This window comes from Ambystoma mexicanum, chromosome 10 (assembly GCF_040938575.1).
Source record: "Ambystoma mexicanum isolate Mex_15411 chromosome 10, UKY_AmexF1_1, whole genome shotgun sequence".
In the NCBI taxonomy this organism is placed as follows: Eukaryota; Metazoa; Chordata; class Amphibia; order Caudata; family Ambystomatidae; genus Ambystoma; species Ambystoma mexicanum.
In genome coordinates, this window is record NC_090932.1 from 475,904,554 (window position 1) to 475,921,828 (window position 17,275).

Below are 17,275 nucleotides of genomic sequence, written 5' to 3' on the forward strand. Positions count from 1 at the left end.
ATTCGGAGTGCTCAAGTCACGTTTCCGCTCCCTTGACCGCTCTGGTGGGCAACTACTCTATGCACCAGCAGTTGTGTGCAGGATCATTGTGGCAGCATGTGTCCTGCACAATGTTGCAACACGGCAGGGCGTCCCGGTGGACATGGTGGTGCCCCCACATCCCCAACCACAGGCACAGGCGCTGCCCATGGGAGGGGACAGGGCACGTGGGGGGGGAACCCGGACCCAGCTTGTGGCCACATTTTTCACCTAAACTCCCACCCCTGCGGAGTGCACACAGGCCTGGCACATACCAGGTGACAATCGATGATGACAAAGTGACAGTCAACTGTCACAACCCTACCACCCTGAGATAGTTGCCATGGAAGTGCCACATTGTCTGCATCCCTAGCTACTTAAACACAAGCTATCCTGTGCAACCAAATTGCACACATATGACATGTGACATGACATGAGCCATACACAAGTATTACAAGGCACAATGAGGCAGGGGGGGGGGAACAAGGGAACACAGAGAATGGTACTACTAGGCCAGGTGTCATTGTGATTGTGCAAGTGCAGGGGTAGGGGGAAGGGAAAAGTGCAAGGGGGGGGGGGGGAGTCCAGTACAGGGGAAGTAGGCCAAACAATTATACATAGGTCGCCTGGTGGCAACTGCTAAGGTAAGTGCAGACGAGTGCTGGGAAGGGAGGGCTGTAGGGATAGAGAGACAGTACTGCAGTGCAGGGGTTGCCAGGGTGGCAGTGCAAGTGGACAGTGGCTGGGCCAGGGACCGAGGTTGGTGAGAGTGGCCCAGTTGCAGCTCCTGTGCAGTTCCAGTGAAGAATTCTGCAAGGGAGAGGCAGAGAGTAAGCAGAAGCAAAGAGGAAGGTCTTGAGGTGCTTCCTGAACTGGAGATGGTTCCCCTCAAGGTCAAGTCAGGAAGTCGGTTTGAGGGGGAGGGCCCTGCTGCGGAGAGAAACCTACCCCCAGCTAGTTGCTCTGAGAAGCGGATGACCTGGACATGCAAGGTGTGCATCACACACACCTGCAAAACAGGCCATGGCCATCACTGTCATGACAGTCAAACCCTCCCAAACATCAACATGACATGGCAAGCAATACCCATACACCGACCCAGTAACGATAAGGTACACATTTCCATGTCCTAAATGTACAGTGGCATCGGACAATGATGCCTGACCCGGAATCCGACGAAATGACAGACCAACAATATGTCCCACAAAAAATAAGTCGATTCCTAATGCATTACAACTGTCGTAGACGTAACATCACAATGAATGCCTGGCTATATGCACATGATGCATTGCAAAATGAACACTGCAGCTCATGTGTGCAATGTCCTACTCCTGCATCACACTGCTCAGCGCACAGCACAGTGAACAGCCATTGCGTGTGATGCACACCCTGAGCATCACATCTAAGTGACAGACTACATCAAACATCAAATTAGGCATGTACTCGAACCATAATCGGTCACAGAACATGTGCTGGCGGGACACAGTGGCCACCAGAAGGCAAACAGTGTACACATGGATATGCAAGGGTGGGAGTACATGGAGTGCATCCGAGTGCAAGTGTGTGGTTCTGCAAGGACATGCACTCCACATATGCATGTGCACTCAAGTGACCATCAGTGTTCCCTACACATCACATGTGAACATCCACCATGTGTACACCCCAGCATGTCAAACCACTACTATCCCCTCGCACCTGAAAGGAAAACACAACACATGAACAGGCATTGATCAGCAGAACACAACATGTACATAGGACAACAACATTACAATGTCAGAGTTCCCATCACACTGCAGGGCAACGCAACTATCAACAACAACCCCCCCCCCCCCTCGCAAATGACCATGACCCACTGAACAACTGCACCTGGGTCATGGAGCCTCCAACCCTCATTCCCACCTGGCCACAGGATCACCTTTACCCTTCGTGTCCATCTCCCACCTTGTGTGTAAAGAGATGCCTGAACCCTCAGAATCCACACTCATTTCCAAAATCACATAATCCAAGGCATGAAAAGGAACCCAAACACCCTCCAGTAGATGACTTGACATAGCAGTACGTCTCAAAGGCCAAGTACTACCACAATGATGCAACAACCAAGGTAGCACAGCAAAACAATGTCACGACTGGATGTGAGACATGTGTGGTACATGACATAGGATGATGCACCATGAATGGATGTGTACTGTCACAGATCCCCTGTACAGGCGCTGGAGTCTCATGAAACAACCACCCACACCATGTCCCGGGTGCCTGCAAGGTCAAACTCACACAGGCCCCTGAGATCCTGGTGGGGAAAGAGGTTCAGGGATATGCAGTCTGGACAGGTGTAGACACACTGGATGACTGGAATGCGTGGCAGGTGAGGGGAGCAGGAATGACACATGAAACCAGGGAATGCACGAAAATGTACAACCTGCATGAACACATGCACAATACAAACAAACTTGGACATCATTGTCATGGCCTTCTGTAGTCCAGGCTCAGGAGTGGTACGAACCAACCACCCCCTCTAGGGTTTTGGCGCCTGCAAGTTCGGGGCTTACACAGGCATCCGCAACCCCAGTGGGGAAAGAGGGTCAGGGAACATTGCTTGGATAGGCATGGGAAGCAGGAACACCGGGTAGAGGGTACAGGTTTCGAAATTGCACAGGATCAAGGGTGATTAGGGTAAAAAACATACCAAATAGGACCACACATACATCCATGCATCAGTACACTCCCCAGCAAGCCTATGCAGGGCAGTTTGTAAGAAAATACAACAAGACACTTAGCTCTGGTTTTGAGTGCTGGCCTCCTGCCTGCGCACTCTCAGGTCCGGTTACAGGAGCACTGCAATGCTGCAAAGAGAGACACAGTCAGCAACCAGTACATGCCAATTGCACAAAAACACAACACAAAACATGCCCCATAACAACATACACCTCTACAAACAGAAAATCTGTGCTCCATGCTTCGTACCCATATATAATATCAACCCTGTGACGGGTCATTCACAGTCAATGCAGTAAGTCAGCCGCTGGTGGGTGCGTGGCAAATGGAACACCAATGTGTCACAATTCACACAACATGCAATGTTCCCTGGGTAAGCAGACAGACCCATATGGCAAGCCATGACTACAGATCAAGTTGCGTACCACCATGACCAAAAGAAAGTTGCCAGTGCATTTATCATGAAGTACGTGGAATAGACATGCACTGCACCCGAGTATGTCCCTTGCTGTATGTCCCTGTGAGCTGCCCCTTTCCATGTCTTGGAAGGCTACATGGTTGATACAAGTGCCTCAATGAACCTTGGTGTACCGCAGGGTATGTGCCACTGCCCCCGCATGTGTCCCAGACAACCCTACTATCAACAGCCATCAGTCCACAAACACATCTGAGCTGCATTCTGTGCTTCAACACCAATATTTGTCTAAGCTCACCCTCAGTGCTGTGACTAAGCCTGCACGTGCAACTCGCCTGGTGCAAGCTTTGCTGTCTCGTGGCCCCCCTGTGATGCTCACCTTGCCTGGAGTTGCTTGGAACATGTCAGCAGTTCTAGGATGTGGGTCTGCAATCACTGTGGCTCTGCTTGTGCACACATGTGCATGTGGGCACCAACAAACGGGTCAGGAATTAGGTCGTCCAATGGGCCATGTCTGCTGGCAAAGGTGCTCTGATGCCTCATCCCCCTGCAGAAAGTGCATGAAACACATGATTAATGCATCAAAGTGATCTGTGTGTGTCTCATCAGGCATCTCATTACTTGACCATGTCAGAGAGTCACATCACAAATCACACCATCAGTCCGTCTTTCACCTCCAAAGTGTGGAACACTATCTACAGCATGATTTGCAACAAGCACGTGTACAGGAAAGATATGAAACATAATACACAATGCATAGCAATCAATGTCCACATTAATCATGACACGCCCCATCTAGCAAAAGCTGAACAGTGGACAATTACACCTAAATCATCCCCACTAGGGGTGTCAACACAAGTCAAAAAGCACCAGACATGCCACAGATATGACAGTCCAAAGCCCTTGTGTAAAATTCTGTTACACCGAACCATCCTTGCGAGCCCATGGATAAGGGAGGCAGGAGTGGCATATGTGAGTCAAGGAACCCAAGCAGCAAACACATACACAAGACAACCATGAAGGGCCCAGCTGGAACAGACAGTGGATGCCTTCAAAAACCACAAGGCACCGCACTGTCACATGTAAGCACAATAGACTACAAATTTTAAACTAACTCAACTATTAACTAATTACACTAACTAAGGAAAACCTACATTACCTATTTAAACTAACTATCAAACAGAAACTTAACTAACTAAACTAAAAGAAAAATCAAAAATGGCCACATACGACCCGGGGGGGAGGGGAGGCACCCAGGAGGGGGGAGGTACAGGGTGCTGCTCAACATCCACATGCGATGATGCTGAGCCAAAAAAAAATACCTCCATGGGCTCAACGCCTTCACAGCACGACCTATGTGGGAGATAGATGGTCGTCCGAGTCTGGCTCATCCTGGAAAGGAGGACGTGGCACAGTAGCCTGGCCACGCCTAGCCGCAGCTTGCCCCTCGTCGGCAGCAAGTCTGCCGGACAGGTGAGCCTGGTTCTGTGTGGCGATGTTACATAGGTCTGCATGCAGGACCTCACGTGATACACGTGCTTCCTCTTGCAAGGTAGCACGTGTAACACGGAGTTCCTCCTGCAAGGCCTGGCTGGACAACCGCTGCACCTCCCGGCAAGCCTGTAGCTCAGCCGAGATGGTGCGCTCAAGCTGTGCAAACCTCTCCTCTGCCCGCTGCCTCTGGGACATCATAAGGACACCCAGAGTGGATCTGAGGGAGGCATACTCCTCCCTCAGGGCATCCATGTGCGCCTCTGCGTGAGCAGCAATTGCTTGACGCAGAGACGACATTTCAGCCTGGCGTGCCCTGTCTGAGGCCGCCATGCCCAGCCTGAGTGAGCGGGCCGTGGACCGTGCCGCCTGCTGCTGGAGTAGCACCTGCCGAGCAGGGGGGAGCACAGATCGGGCCACACGCTCCATGCTGTCAGCGATGTTCTCCATTGCTGCCCCCTGCCGTTCTGAATTGGCAGTCATGTCTTGCTCCCACTCAGTATACAGCGGTTGCGCGCGGCGACCGCGTTGCCGGGCTTGACCCCTGCGGGACCCAAGGACCGGGGGTCCTCGCTGTGTTGGCACCGCCTGCGGCTGCACGACTACATGCCCCCGTCGACGTGATGTCCCAGGCACATCAGTGACTGGTGTGGAGGGTGACCCTGCGTCCCGATCCACCACGGGCGGAGGAACCAAGACTGTCTGATCCCTCAGTGCAGGGGTCGCAGACAGAGGAGTGTCCACATCAGAATCACTCACCCCTGACACATGGACTTGATGGTCATCCAACTCAACATGGACGTCAGAGTCGTCATCAAGGCTGGACTCATAGACAGCCAGAGACAGGATGGACTGCAGCACTTGGGGGTTTTCGTGGCCTACCACCCCACGACCCCCACTAGTGCCGGGTTGATGTGGTCTTACCAACCCTGTGTCTGGCATGACAACACCATCCTCTGCATCCATTGCGTCATCACCTGAAAAATAGAGAGGAAAGGGTCAGTACACATGTCAGAAGCACACAACACACACACACACACCGACAGCAAAGGCATCTGGCAGACATGTGACACACAACATATGACCTTGCATGCATGCTGGGTCTACTTAGAATAGCTTCTGTGATCAGACCTGTTGAAAGGTGGCAGTTTGCATGGAAGTGGGTCTATGCAGTGCAGAAAATGTGTACGCCACTCACTACCTACATGTACAAGCACTCCATGGTGTGTGCCAGGAAATGTGAAGGCAGTGCAATGTCAAAATCAGACATCACGTGCATTGTGTATTCAATGTGTACCATGTCTAGAAGGCAAGCACCCCTCCACCCCAGTACCAAAGCAGGGATGCCTAGCATGGTATCAAAAGGCTGACCATACACCTGTGTATTGACAAGCAGTGTTGACTGGCATCAACAGCTTAATGTGATTTCAATTACAACACTGCAAATGATGCTGGGACAGTGGGCAGGACACATGATGGAAGATCCGGAGGCCGGCCACGTGTGTAGAAGACACGACAGGAGTTGGACAGAGTCATTGGCCATTGAACAGGCTGAGGCCTGTGAGCCACACAGATTGTCAGAGCCTAAACATGTGTGCAACGCAGGACTGAGCCACAGTTGACATGGGGAGGCCGAAAATATGGCAGGCAATGTATGTAACCAAGGACTCATATTACAGTGATCATCCAGTCAAGGACACATAGGGGCATGTGTGCAATGCACATGGAGCATGAATGGGCACTCATGTCCCTGCGGGACATCTGACCCATGCACAGTACAAGTGGGATGCCCTGCATCGAGTACTAAGGCTGTACCACACGGCATATGTCTGGCAGTTTCTAAGCTGGAAGTTAGCATCTACACAGGACACATGAACATGAAACTACACATTGGCAAGAATGTAGCAGACCAGTGCAAAGGTGGAACTGGGGTGCAGAGTGGCGGAGGAGGGGCAAGGGAGCATGGCCACATGGAGTCCCGCATGCAGGCAGAGGAGACATGCATGACGGTGGCATTGCATTACTTACACATCAGAACCATGTACAGGTCACATGTAGCAGCAATCATGCACAACACATCCCACATGTGAAACACACACGTCCTCAACAACTACGCATCAACACTCACTGGACTGGGCATCAAAGTCCAGCATCTCTCCCACACCTTCGACCAATTCTGGTGGTATGAACTCCGCAACGAGAGCCTCATGCGGAGTGAGTTCTTCCTCCTCTGGTGCAGGCCCACCGCCAGTCACCAGAGTCAAGTTGTAATTTGAGGCACGCTTGGCCTTAGTGCTGCGCTTGATGTCATTCCAGCGCTTTTTGCACTCCTGCGCCGTGCGCACCTCATGGCCGAATGAACTGACATGTTCCGCCACATGCTTCCAGTGGGTGTCACGTTGGGCAGCCGTAGTCTGACTATTGGCACCCACTAGCATGTCACGGCTGTGTCCCCGCACGTAGTCCACGAGGAAGTCCAGTTCCTGCTTACAGAAAGGCTTCTTCCTCGACGTGCAGGAGGTCGTGGCTGTGTGTGGGGTCCCAGCCTGTGCTGCAGATGCAACCTTCCTCCTCTTGGACTGTGGCGCAGACCCTGGCTGGCTAATGCCGCCCTGACCAGTATGGCCAGTGGGTTGGGTGGATTGAGCCGAGGGAGTGGCAGGTGGAGGGATGACCAAAGGCCTGACTTGTGTCAGTGGCAGCTGGGTGCCCACTAATGGACCCTGCGCAGCAACATCAGCTGTGGCAGGGTCATTGACCGCAACGGTCCTGGTTGGCAGACTCACAACCGGGGTGCTGTTGGGTGCATCTGCCCCTGCACTTGCCAACACCCGGCTGTTCGGGGCAGCAGATGACATGACTGCCCCAGGGACACGTGTCTTGGTCTGAGCAGCCCGGCCTGCCCCAATGGTTTCCCCCCTGGCCTGTTGGAGATCTACCAAGGGCTCTTCAAGTGCCAACGCAGCCTGCGCTGGCAGACCCTGAGCCTGGGTGGCGGTGTCCACAACTGCACCTGCAGCTACCGCTACCCTTGGGCCCGTGGCAGTCGATGGAACGGACTGCCGGGTCATACGGGTGCCAGTGCCAGATGCAGGAGCTGCATCCCCCTGAACCACAGGGGGTGGTGGCATGGCTGCACCGACACATGGCACAACATTGTGCTCAAGTGGCGCACCCCTGCCTCTTCCCCCTCTGTGGCTGCCCTGGACACCCTGGAGTCCCCCTACTCCCTGGTCACCACGGCCACGTCCCCGACCACGCCCGCCACGAGGAGGACGCCCAGCTGAGGCGCCCCTCACCTTTGGTAGCCTCCCTACCATGGCACAGATGTTATAGTGCTGGCACAGATGGAGTGGTGCCAATGGGAGGTGTACAGCACAATTGACCTGGGCAATTGGGGTGAAGGGGGTGGGAAGCAAGATGTTAACAGCCCCCCTGCACCTGCAAGGCTGTATGTGACCCCGGTGATGTGTTGACGGGTCACGCAACGCTCAGGCACCCCAAAACTGCAGTAAAACCGTTCACGCAACCCTGCAGCCTACGTGCGTGGATTAAACCTCCCGCAGTACGCGGTGGCACCCAGTAACACGTATAACGCGTACGCGTGGGACACGCAGGCTACGATGACATCGAAAATGGGTGCGATACACAGGGGCACCCGCAGTGGGAAAAGGAGCGTTTGCGACTCACCGTCTGACTAGCGCGATGCAGAAAAACACGCGTAGCCAATACCCCCGCCAAAAGAAGAGATACGTCCTTGAGAGCTGTGAAGTAGATGGCGCGCGAAACAACTGGAAGCAGCAACACACGTCGGTCTCCACGAAAGGCACGTACAGCGAACTGCTGGGCCCGCTCACCTTTAACCCGTGCTGAGGGAAAACGCACGCGCGCGTCAAGTCACATGCGGACGTGCACTTTTTCACGTTTGATTACGCGCATTACACGCGGACGTGCAGTTTTTCACGCGCGCACGCTTATGCATGGGCCCTTTCCTCCTATTACACGCGGACGTGCAGTTTTTCACGTGCGCTTACGCGCATTACACGCAGCGTGCAGATTTTTCACGTGCCTAATCACTCCGTATGAAGCTGGCCACGCGAAAACGCACGGAAGACCACGCTCCTGCCCAGAAGGACACTTCACTGGCCCCCAGTGCCCCAAGCAGCCTCCCACATGCCATCTGCTGCTGCCTGCCTGCCTGCCTGCTGCCACCGTGCCCTGCCATTTGGTGCCTGCACATCAGCCATCTGCAGGGGTCCAGTTGCTGTGTCCACCCCTGCTGGTACAGAAGAGTCCCGACTCAAATGACATCGCTCCACAGCCCAGCCCCAGGACCCAGTTGGTCACCCACTCCTGCCCCTGGGGTTGCCATGTGGAGCACATCCACATCTGACACCAGTTGCAACCCCCGGCCAGAGGGGCAGAGGGGCAGAGGGGCACCAGCTTCACTGCCACCGAAGTTGGTGTCCTGGTGGAGCAAGTCCTGGGGCAGTATGATGCCCTCTTCGGATCGTCCCGCGCCAAGAGGGAAGGACGGGAGAGGACGCGGAGGGGGTGGCAACCCGCACCATCCAGAAGGTCAAGAAGCGCTGGGAGGACTTGAGGTCAAGGACCCTCATGAAGGCCCGGCGCCTTGTGGAGGGGGGCCGGGGCCGCATGAGTTCCATCCAGTTGAGGGTCCTGGAACGCATACACCCAGCGCTCCACGGCCAGGTCCTTGAGAGGGAGACCCGTCTGGAGTTGAGCGGTAAGTGGCCAAGCATTGCTGTGTGAGACAGGGCATGTTGCAGTGTGCTGGTTGTCTGATACCTGCCTGTATGTGTGACATAGGCCATGTACGCATGTATGTGTGCAGGGACATCATGGTAATGCATGTGCGACCTGTAATGTGTGAACCGCATGGTTGTTGCATGTGTTTGAATGTGACATGGGGAGCCCTGTGCAGATTGCACACATGACAGCATGGAAGTCTCTGTTCCTGGACATGGGTGGGGGCCTGGTGGAGGCTGCCCCTGGTGGCTGGGGGGTGGGGGTGGTGGGAGACATGTGTGGGTGCCAGGTGGAGGGTGCCCCTGGATGCTAGGGGGTGGGGGTGCAGGGGGACATATGTGTGGGGGCCTGGTGGAGGCTGCCCCTGGTGGCTGGGGGGTGGGGGTGGTGGGAGACATGTGTGGGGGCCTGGTGGAGGCTGCCCCTGGTGGCTGGGGGGTGGTGGTGCTGGGAGACATGGGTGGGGGCCTGGTGGAGGATGCCCCTGGTGGCTGGGGGGTGGTGGTGCTGGGAGACATGGGTGGGGGCCTGGTGGAGGCTGCCCCTGGTGGCTGGGGGGTGGGGGTGCTGGGAGACATGGGTGGGGGCCTGGTGGAGGCTGCCCCTGGTGGCTGGGGGGGTGGGGGTGCTGGGAGACATGAGTCGGACATGGGTGGGGGCCTGGTGGAGGCTGCCCCTGGTGGCTGGGGGGTGGGTGTGCTGGGAGACATGGGTGGGGGCCTGGTGGAGGGTGCCCCTGGTGGCTGGGGGGTGGGGGTGGTGGGAGACATGAGTCAGACATGGGTGGGGGCCTGGTGGAGGCTGCCCCTGGTGGCTGGGGGTTGGTGGTGCTGTGAGATGTGTGGGGGCCTGGTGGAGGCTGGCCCTGGTGGCTGGGGGGTGGGGGTGCTGGGAGACATGAGTCGGACATGGGTGGGGGCCTGGTGGAGGCTGCCCCTGGTGGCTGGTGACTGGGGGTGGTGGGAGACATGGGTGGGGGCCTGGTGGAGGCTGCCCCTGCACTGCTGGGGGGTGGGGGTGCAGGGGGACATGAGTGGGGGCCTGCTGGGGGGTGGGGGTGCAAGGGGACATGTGGCTTGGCTGGGGGGCATGCCCATGGTGGATGGGCTGCCTGCGGGACATGACCAGGGGTGCAGGGTAGTCCCCTGTGGTGTGGGCTGCCTGCAGAGGTCGTGGAGGGGGTAGAGGGGAGACCTGGGAGGACCCACACTGGCAATTCACCTCTTCAACTTCCCGCACACCTACGTAATACACTGCCCCACTCGCACAGGCCCAATCGCGTGTAGAATTTCTCGCGCACCCCTGAAATCCACGTACCCAGGCCAATCGTGTGTAGAATTTCTCGCGCACCCCTGTAATACACGTACCCAGGCCAATCGCGTGTAGAATTTCTCGCGCACCCCTGAAATCCACGTACCCAGGCCAATCGCGTGTAGATTTTCTCGCGCACCCCTGTAATACACGTACCCAGGCTAATCGCGTGTAGAATTTCTCGCGCACCCCTGAAATCCACGTACCCAGGCCAATCGCGTGTAGATTTTCTCGCGCACCCCTGAAATCCACGTACCCAGGCCAATCGCGTGTAGATTTTCTCGCGCACCCCTGTAATACACGTACCCAGGCTAATCGCGTGTAGAATTTCTCGCGCACCCCTGAAATCCACGTACCCAGGCCAATCGCGTGTAGATTTTCTCGCGCACCCCTGTAATACACGTACCCAGGCCTATCGCGTGTGGGGACACCCGCACACCCCTGAAATACACGCTCCCCGCACTGCGTTTGCTGCTGCCCTTTGCGCTGGATTGGGGATTTTGATGGCTTTTTCCTGCGCAAGGGGCGTTCTTGGGGGCGTAACTGACGCTGCTGCAGGGTCGCTGCGCCACTCTGCGCCACGGCTGGTTGTGGATGTTGGAATCCATGAATACGCTGTGCGCCTGAATGTGTTTCGGCGCACGCGGCTGGCGCAGCCTACCGCACGCGCACACTGTGCGCCAGCCGCGTGCGCCACTTGTGCGCCGAATTCTATGAATTGGCCCCTATATCTTCTTTACTTGCCTAGTTATGTCGCTGCCCTCGTGCTATTGTTTTGCTTATCTGCGTCGGCGTGTTTAGTGACAATTACTCTCCCCTTCGATGTAGAGGACCTATGCCTTTTTTGTCGAAATGATGTTACGTAAAGTGCAAGCTTCTGGCCTTTCGGGGCACTTCTATTCTTTAACAGCCACAAATGAATTGCCAAACAGCGGAGGAAACAGGTGTTTCTGAAACAGGAAGCCAGATAGCTGGCGGGGCGAGTGTTTCGTGATACGGAGGCACATACACATTTCAGAAGATACAACGTACATAGAAACCACATAGAGCGGTGCTTTGCATGTGTTTGTCAAAATGTAAGCATTTCTGAGTCGTATCTATACCTCTAATAAAACAGAAAGACGAACACGCACGTTCCGCCACAAGGCACGCCTAAGGAACCAGAAAGGCTAGTTCAGAATCGAGGGAACCTATTGTTTTTGAGGAAATGAGCAGAGGGGCTACTACGGTACAACGGCGAAAGAACAACGCAGATCTCTGCAGAGAGCCGAAGACGGGGTTAGTACTTTTCGACTCATTATTTAAGCATGATAGCATCCATTTTGTTTAATATAACGGAAGAATAAGGGAAATTAGAGATGGGTTGGCCATTTGATAAATAGCCAACCAGAACTGTAATGTCGTGAAAGTCATGTTCGGTCACAAATGAAGAAAGAGGCATAGACGCTTTTCAAACAAGACTCTCAGGGCTCGAGTCCGAATAAAAACGTTGGGGGGGATCTGCTGGCGTATGCATTGGGAAGTGACGTTACAGGCAGTGAACGTAAATTGAAAGACATTTGCATATTCGCTGCTGGCTTTAAAATATGTGCGTTTTTTTCCTTAGTGAGAGGTCTAGAAGGGTGCTAACTAATGGTCTGAACTTCTGAGGCTGTTTCATCCTTTCAGGCGTTTTACCCTATACTTCAGGGTTTGGTGATCTAAACTGCTGAGTTCCAAGCAATCGAATTGTTGTGACGATTTTGATGTTGCTGTTATTATATGTCATTTCACACAGTACATACAGTACATCGTTGCAAATTTAGCACACCTGGTTTAATTTATAGGAGATGCAGAGTCCATTTGGCAAGTGTTCTTCGAATTGGTACAAGTTGGCAACCCATGAAGGAAGATTAGAGTCCTTTCATGCTGCTTTCTTGGGCATACAATAAAATGCCATGAGCGATTAGAGTAAATCCACACAAGTTTCATACTGGTTTTGGGGCTGGTGCATTTGACAGCCCCTTGCTTTTGGCACATCTCTCCCTCCGCAGTGGTGCTAAGTTTACCTGTCTTGGTCCAGGCTATTGGTGCTGCCCCAGGTTCTGGCTGAGCATAGGATGGTGATTGACGGTTTTGTGGATTCCAGTTTCACATTTATTTACACACTGTTAAATGTGCTCCAATTTCTTTTCAGAATGGGAGGGTTTTTAGGGGGGCTATCAGGTATCATTGTTGACAGTTGGATCACAAAGGGTATAATGAGGTGGTCGCTCCAGAGGATTTGCATTGGAGGTGCTGCTGTGACCAGGTTTTTGTTGCCATAGATTACATCGAGTGTGTGGACTGCATTGTGTGTGTCACCCGTTTCACCAGTTGTAATAGATGCATTGTCGCTAGTTGATTAGTTAGTGTTTTGAGGGAGTTGATGTTCTCTTCTTTGAACCAGATGTTGAAGTCTCCAAGAAAGATCAGGTCATCATGTTTAATGGCCATGTTGCTGATGGTGTCCACGAAGGTATCAACGAAAGTCCGGTCATAGGTCAGTGGCCTGTAGACAAGTAAGTTGGATGGAGGAGTCGCAGATAGGTATAGGATGAGTGATTTGCAGTTTGGGATGTTTAGCAGTGGTGATGTTGTTATTTTTAGCTGATCCTTGTATGATACAGCGAGTCTTCCTCTTTTTCCTTCTCTTTTCGCTTGCTTGAGTTTGAAGATGCTGGGTAGGTATTTGTGCACTATAATCTTGTGCAGTTAGCCAGGTTTCTGTGAGGAATAGGATGTCTATGCCCCTGTCGCATATCAGATTGTATATTTCTGGTCAGTGCGTAGACATAGATCTGGCGTTGACTAGGTTGCAGTTTATCTTTTTTGGTTGTGGTCTGTTTGGTCTTCGGCTGTGTGTTTTGGTGGTTACATTGTTGTTGGACATTTGCTATTTCTTCATTGTATTGTTCAGCCAGGTCTCCAATTGGATTGATGTCTTCTTTGTGATCATCTCCCTGTCAATGTTGATGGTACCTTTTGTAGTGGCAATATTTTGTGATGAATGGCATACTGGTGTTGATTCCTTATGTTTTGATTTTATGTGTTTTGGCCATCCTATTATCCTGCTAGTGTGCTTAAGGTTATTGAGGCTAGGAGGATGTCCAAAAGGGTGGTAGGTTGACAGGTAGAGTTTTAGGTAGAGTGATTCTGGTCTTTGTCTGGAAAATTAACCTGTTTCCATTGAATGTCTTGAATGGGTCTGTTATCCCTTGGTGTGTGTCTGTTCCCGGGTGTGGGGTTCGGAGATTGTTCCATTTTGATTGCTCTGTTTTGGTTGTTCCTTGTGTGTCAGTCTTTCCTGGTGCATGACATTTTGTGACGGGAACTGTTCTGAGAGTGGCTCTATCCCAGTGGGGAGGACTATCATGTGGTCGGGCTTTCCTAGAGACAGGGATATCCCAGGGGTCGCAGGAATTCTAGGGGCCATGGGCTAGCCTTTGCAGTTAATGACTAAACAGGGCAGTAGTGGATTAGCCCTCCTTACCTCAGAATAGACTTGACTTTCGGGGGCTAAACCTTGCCTTAGTTGACTAACTGTGTTCCTGTGCGGGTGTCTCTCCTTATGGCGTGGTTGTATTGGGTTGTGTCGGGTTCACAGTGGCAAGGGCCTCCCTATGGTGATCTATGGTGACCTGTGGTTATATCTTCCCTTGTGGGAGCCTTTGTAGCAGTCTATCCTTGTGATCTCCCATAGTTTTTTTAGTTGTGTTTCTATCTGGTTCACAGTTGCGAAATGATCCCTGTGATACCCTTTAGTTCGATCTACCCTTATGGGAACCTGTAGTGTCATAGTTGTAGTCTCAGGCTCACAGTGGTGAAGACTTTCCTGTGGTGACCTGTGGTTTGACTTTCCCTTGTAGGGTCATGTATCATTGTCTCCCTTTTTTGGCTCCTGAATTTCTATTGAGTTCAAACGTGGTGAATGTCTCCCTGTGGTGACCAGGGGGGGTCCTGTGGTTAGTTCTTCCTTGTGGGTGCCTGTGTGGCTGTACGTCCTTGTGGGTCTGTGTTTTCTTTGTCATATCCGGTTCACATTCAGTTCACAGAGGCAGGGGCTTTCCTGAGCTGATCTGTGGTTTTGTAGTTGTATTGGGTTCATAATGGCGAGGGCCTTCCTTTTGGTGACCTGTGGTGTGTTGTGGTTCATTCTTCCCTTGTGGGGTCCAGTATGGTTGTCTTTCTTAGTGGGCTCATGTAGTTTTGAAGTTGTATCAGGTTCAACCTTGGTGAAAGCTTCACTGTTGTGACCTGTGGTGTCCTGTGGTTAGTTCTTCCCTTGTGGGATCTTGTGTGGCGGTCTCTCCTTGTGGGGTCCTGTAGTTGTTTAGTTGTATCTGGTTGTATTCAGTTTGGTTCACCGAGGCAGTGGCTTTCCTTTGGTGTCCTGTGGTTTTGCACTTGTAGTTGTCTCTGGTTCACAATGACAAAGTCCTCCTTAGGTGACATGTGGTTGTTTGTGGTTAGGTCTTCTCTTGGGGAGCCTTGTATAGTTGTCTCCCTTAGTGGGCACATGCAGTTTTGCAGTTGTATCAGTTTCAACTGTGGGAAAAAGCTCCCCTATAGTGACCTGTTGTGTCCTGAGGTTAGCTCTTCCCTTGTGGGGTCCTTTCTGACTGTCTATCCATATGGGGTCCACAGCTTTGTATATGTGTCCAGCTCACAGAGGTGGTGACCTTCCAGTGGTGGCCCGATTATTGATAGTTAGCAGATGTTACCAATCTTACATCCATACTGTTCTGCCAGAGGAAATGCTGTTTGAGGAAATGCACATCAGTGCGGTGTAGCCCGCCGCTACTAGAGTCAGTGGTGCCTTGATTTGAGGGGTTGTTGTGGACATAGTGTACTGTGTTAGTGTACACTATTGTAATATCTATTATAATATTAACTTCAAATTGCAGTAGCTTTGAGTTCAAGAGTATCCAACTTCTGCACACTTATCTCGTTTGATTTAGTACCAAGGCGGCTATGCTCTGGCTATTCACCCATATTCAACAATGACTATAGTCTAATCGTTAACCAGGAATGATTCACCAGCGGCTGGATTCTAATAATTAGCATAGATTCTGCAGCAGCTATATTGTGAAATCCACATGAGTTGAACTGTGTTTATACTGTGAAAATTCACCTAGATTCAACAGTGGCTATCATGTAAAAACGTACCTAGTTCCAGCAGTGTCTATGATGTAACATTCACATGAGTTCAACAGTGGCTGCACTGTGAAAATGCACCTAGATTTAACTGTGGGTATTTTGTAAAAATGTGCCTCATTTCAACATTGGCTATATTGTAAAATTCATATGAGTTCAACTGTGGCTATATTGTGAAGGTTCACCTAGATTCAGCAGTGTATATACTATAATATTTCACCTACATTCAACAGTGCTTATATTATAATATTTCACTGAGATTCCACAGTGTCTAGCTCTGAAATAAAACTAGAAGTCTGAGTGGAAGTTGTGTTTTTTGAGAAAGGGGGTGACTGGCAAATGCCATAGGGTTCGCAGCAGAAGCTGGGTTGGCAACAAGAGAAAAAAAAACTCAAAAAGTTCTGCTCCTCTCATTCACGTGTCCTTTATAGGACCAGTTCTCGTGCTGGGATACATGACATAGATAAAAGCAAGTTAGTTGGGGGAATAGGGGGCGATGAAGAAACTAATGCTGAGTGACTAAAGATAAAGCTGGAGACCATGAAGCATCAATGAGCCCATATCCCAGCAGGGATCTGGTAGGAGGGTGTGCATGTCTGTAGTCCAAGCCTAGATTTCTGTGCTTGACACACAGACCTTTGTTGTCAGCAGAGACTGTGGACTAAAGCTGATTTTTATGGCTTTACGATGTCCGAAGGTTATCTTTTGAGCGCCCTGTGCAGAGCTCTTGCTTTCACAGGTGATCTCTTTTGGGCGTCTGCAGTTCAAGAAGGGGTGGTAGTGGGTGTGAACCACCTCATGGACTGCCTGCCTGGGTTGATCCTGTCCGTTTGGCAAAATATCTCACCTGCTTTCTTCTCACCTGAAACTCTCTGTCCCTCATGCAAAGCCCACCCCAGCACTGCCACCTACATTCTCAGTCATTCGGCCCATGAAGCGTGTGTCAGTGAATGCCTTTGCCTCTACTTTCTCTGCTCCTCCTATTCCTGTGGCTGACTCACCCTCTGAAACAGCCCTCTGTAACCTACATCTTTCTATCTCTAATGCTCTGGTTATCCAAGCCCCTGTCATGAGGATCCGTCTGAAGCCTACCTCCAAGTGCAACTCTTGGTATGACTCCGACCTTGATGCCCTGAAACGCAACTCTAGGGTGGCTGAGAGAAAGTGGAGGGCTTTGGGTGTCTCCTCTAACCAACTGGCCTTCTGCCTGCTCCAAAGGCAATACAGACTCTCTGTCATGTCCAAGAAGAGATTCCACATGCAAGCCCCTGTCTCTGCAGCCTCTAACAACAGAGCTGAACTCTTTAAAATCTGCAAGGAGCTGGCCAATCATTCTGCAGTCTCTACCTCTCATGTTCCCTCCCATGCTCTCTGTACCGGTCT

General features: G+C 52.1%; 1 protein-coding gene across 1 annotated transcript in view; it reads left to right on the top strand.

The window, feature by feature from the left end:
• Positions 1-11,721: 11,721 nt before the first annotated feature.
• Positions 11,722-17,275, top strand: part of LOC138491507 (alpha-1,4-N-acetylglucosaminyltransferase-like) — a 562,029-nt gene continuing 556,475 nt past the window's right edge. The window contains exon 1 of the mRNA XM_069618041.1: positions 11,722-11,995. The gene's annotated coding sequence lies outside the window, so the exon portion shown is untranslated. The remainder of the gene's footprint in view (positions 11,996-17,275) is intronic.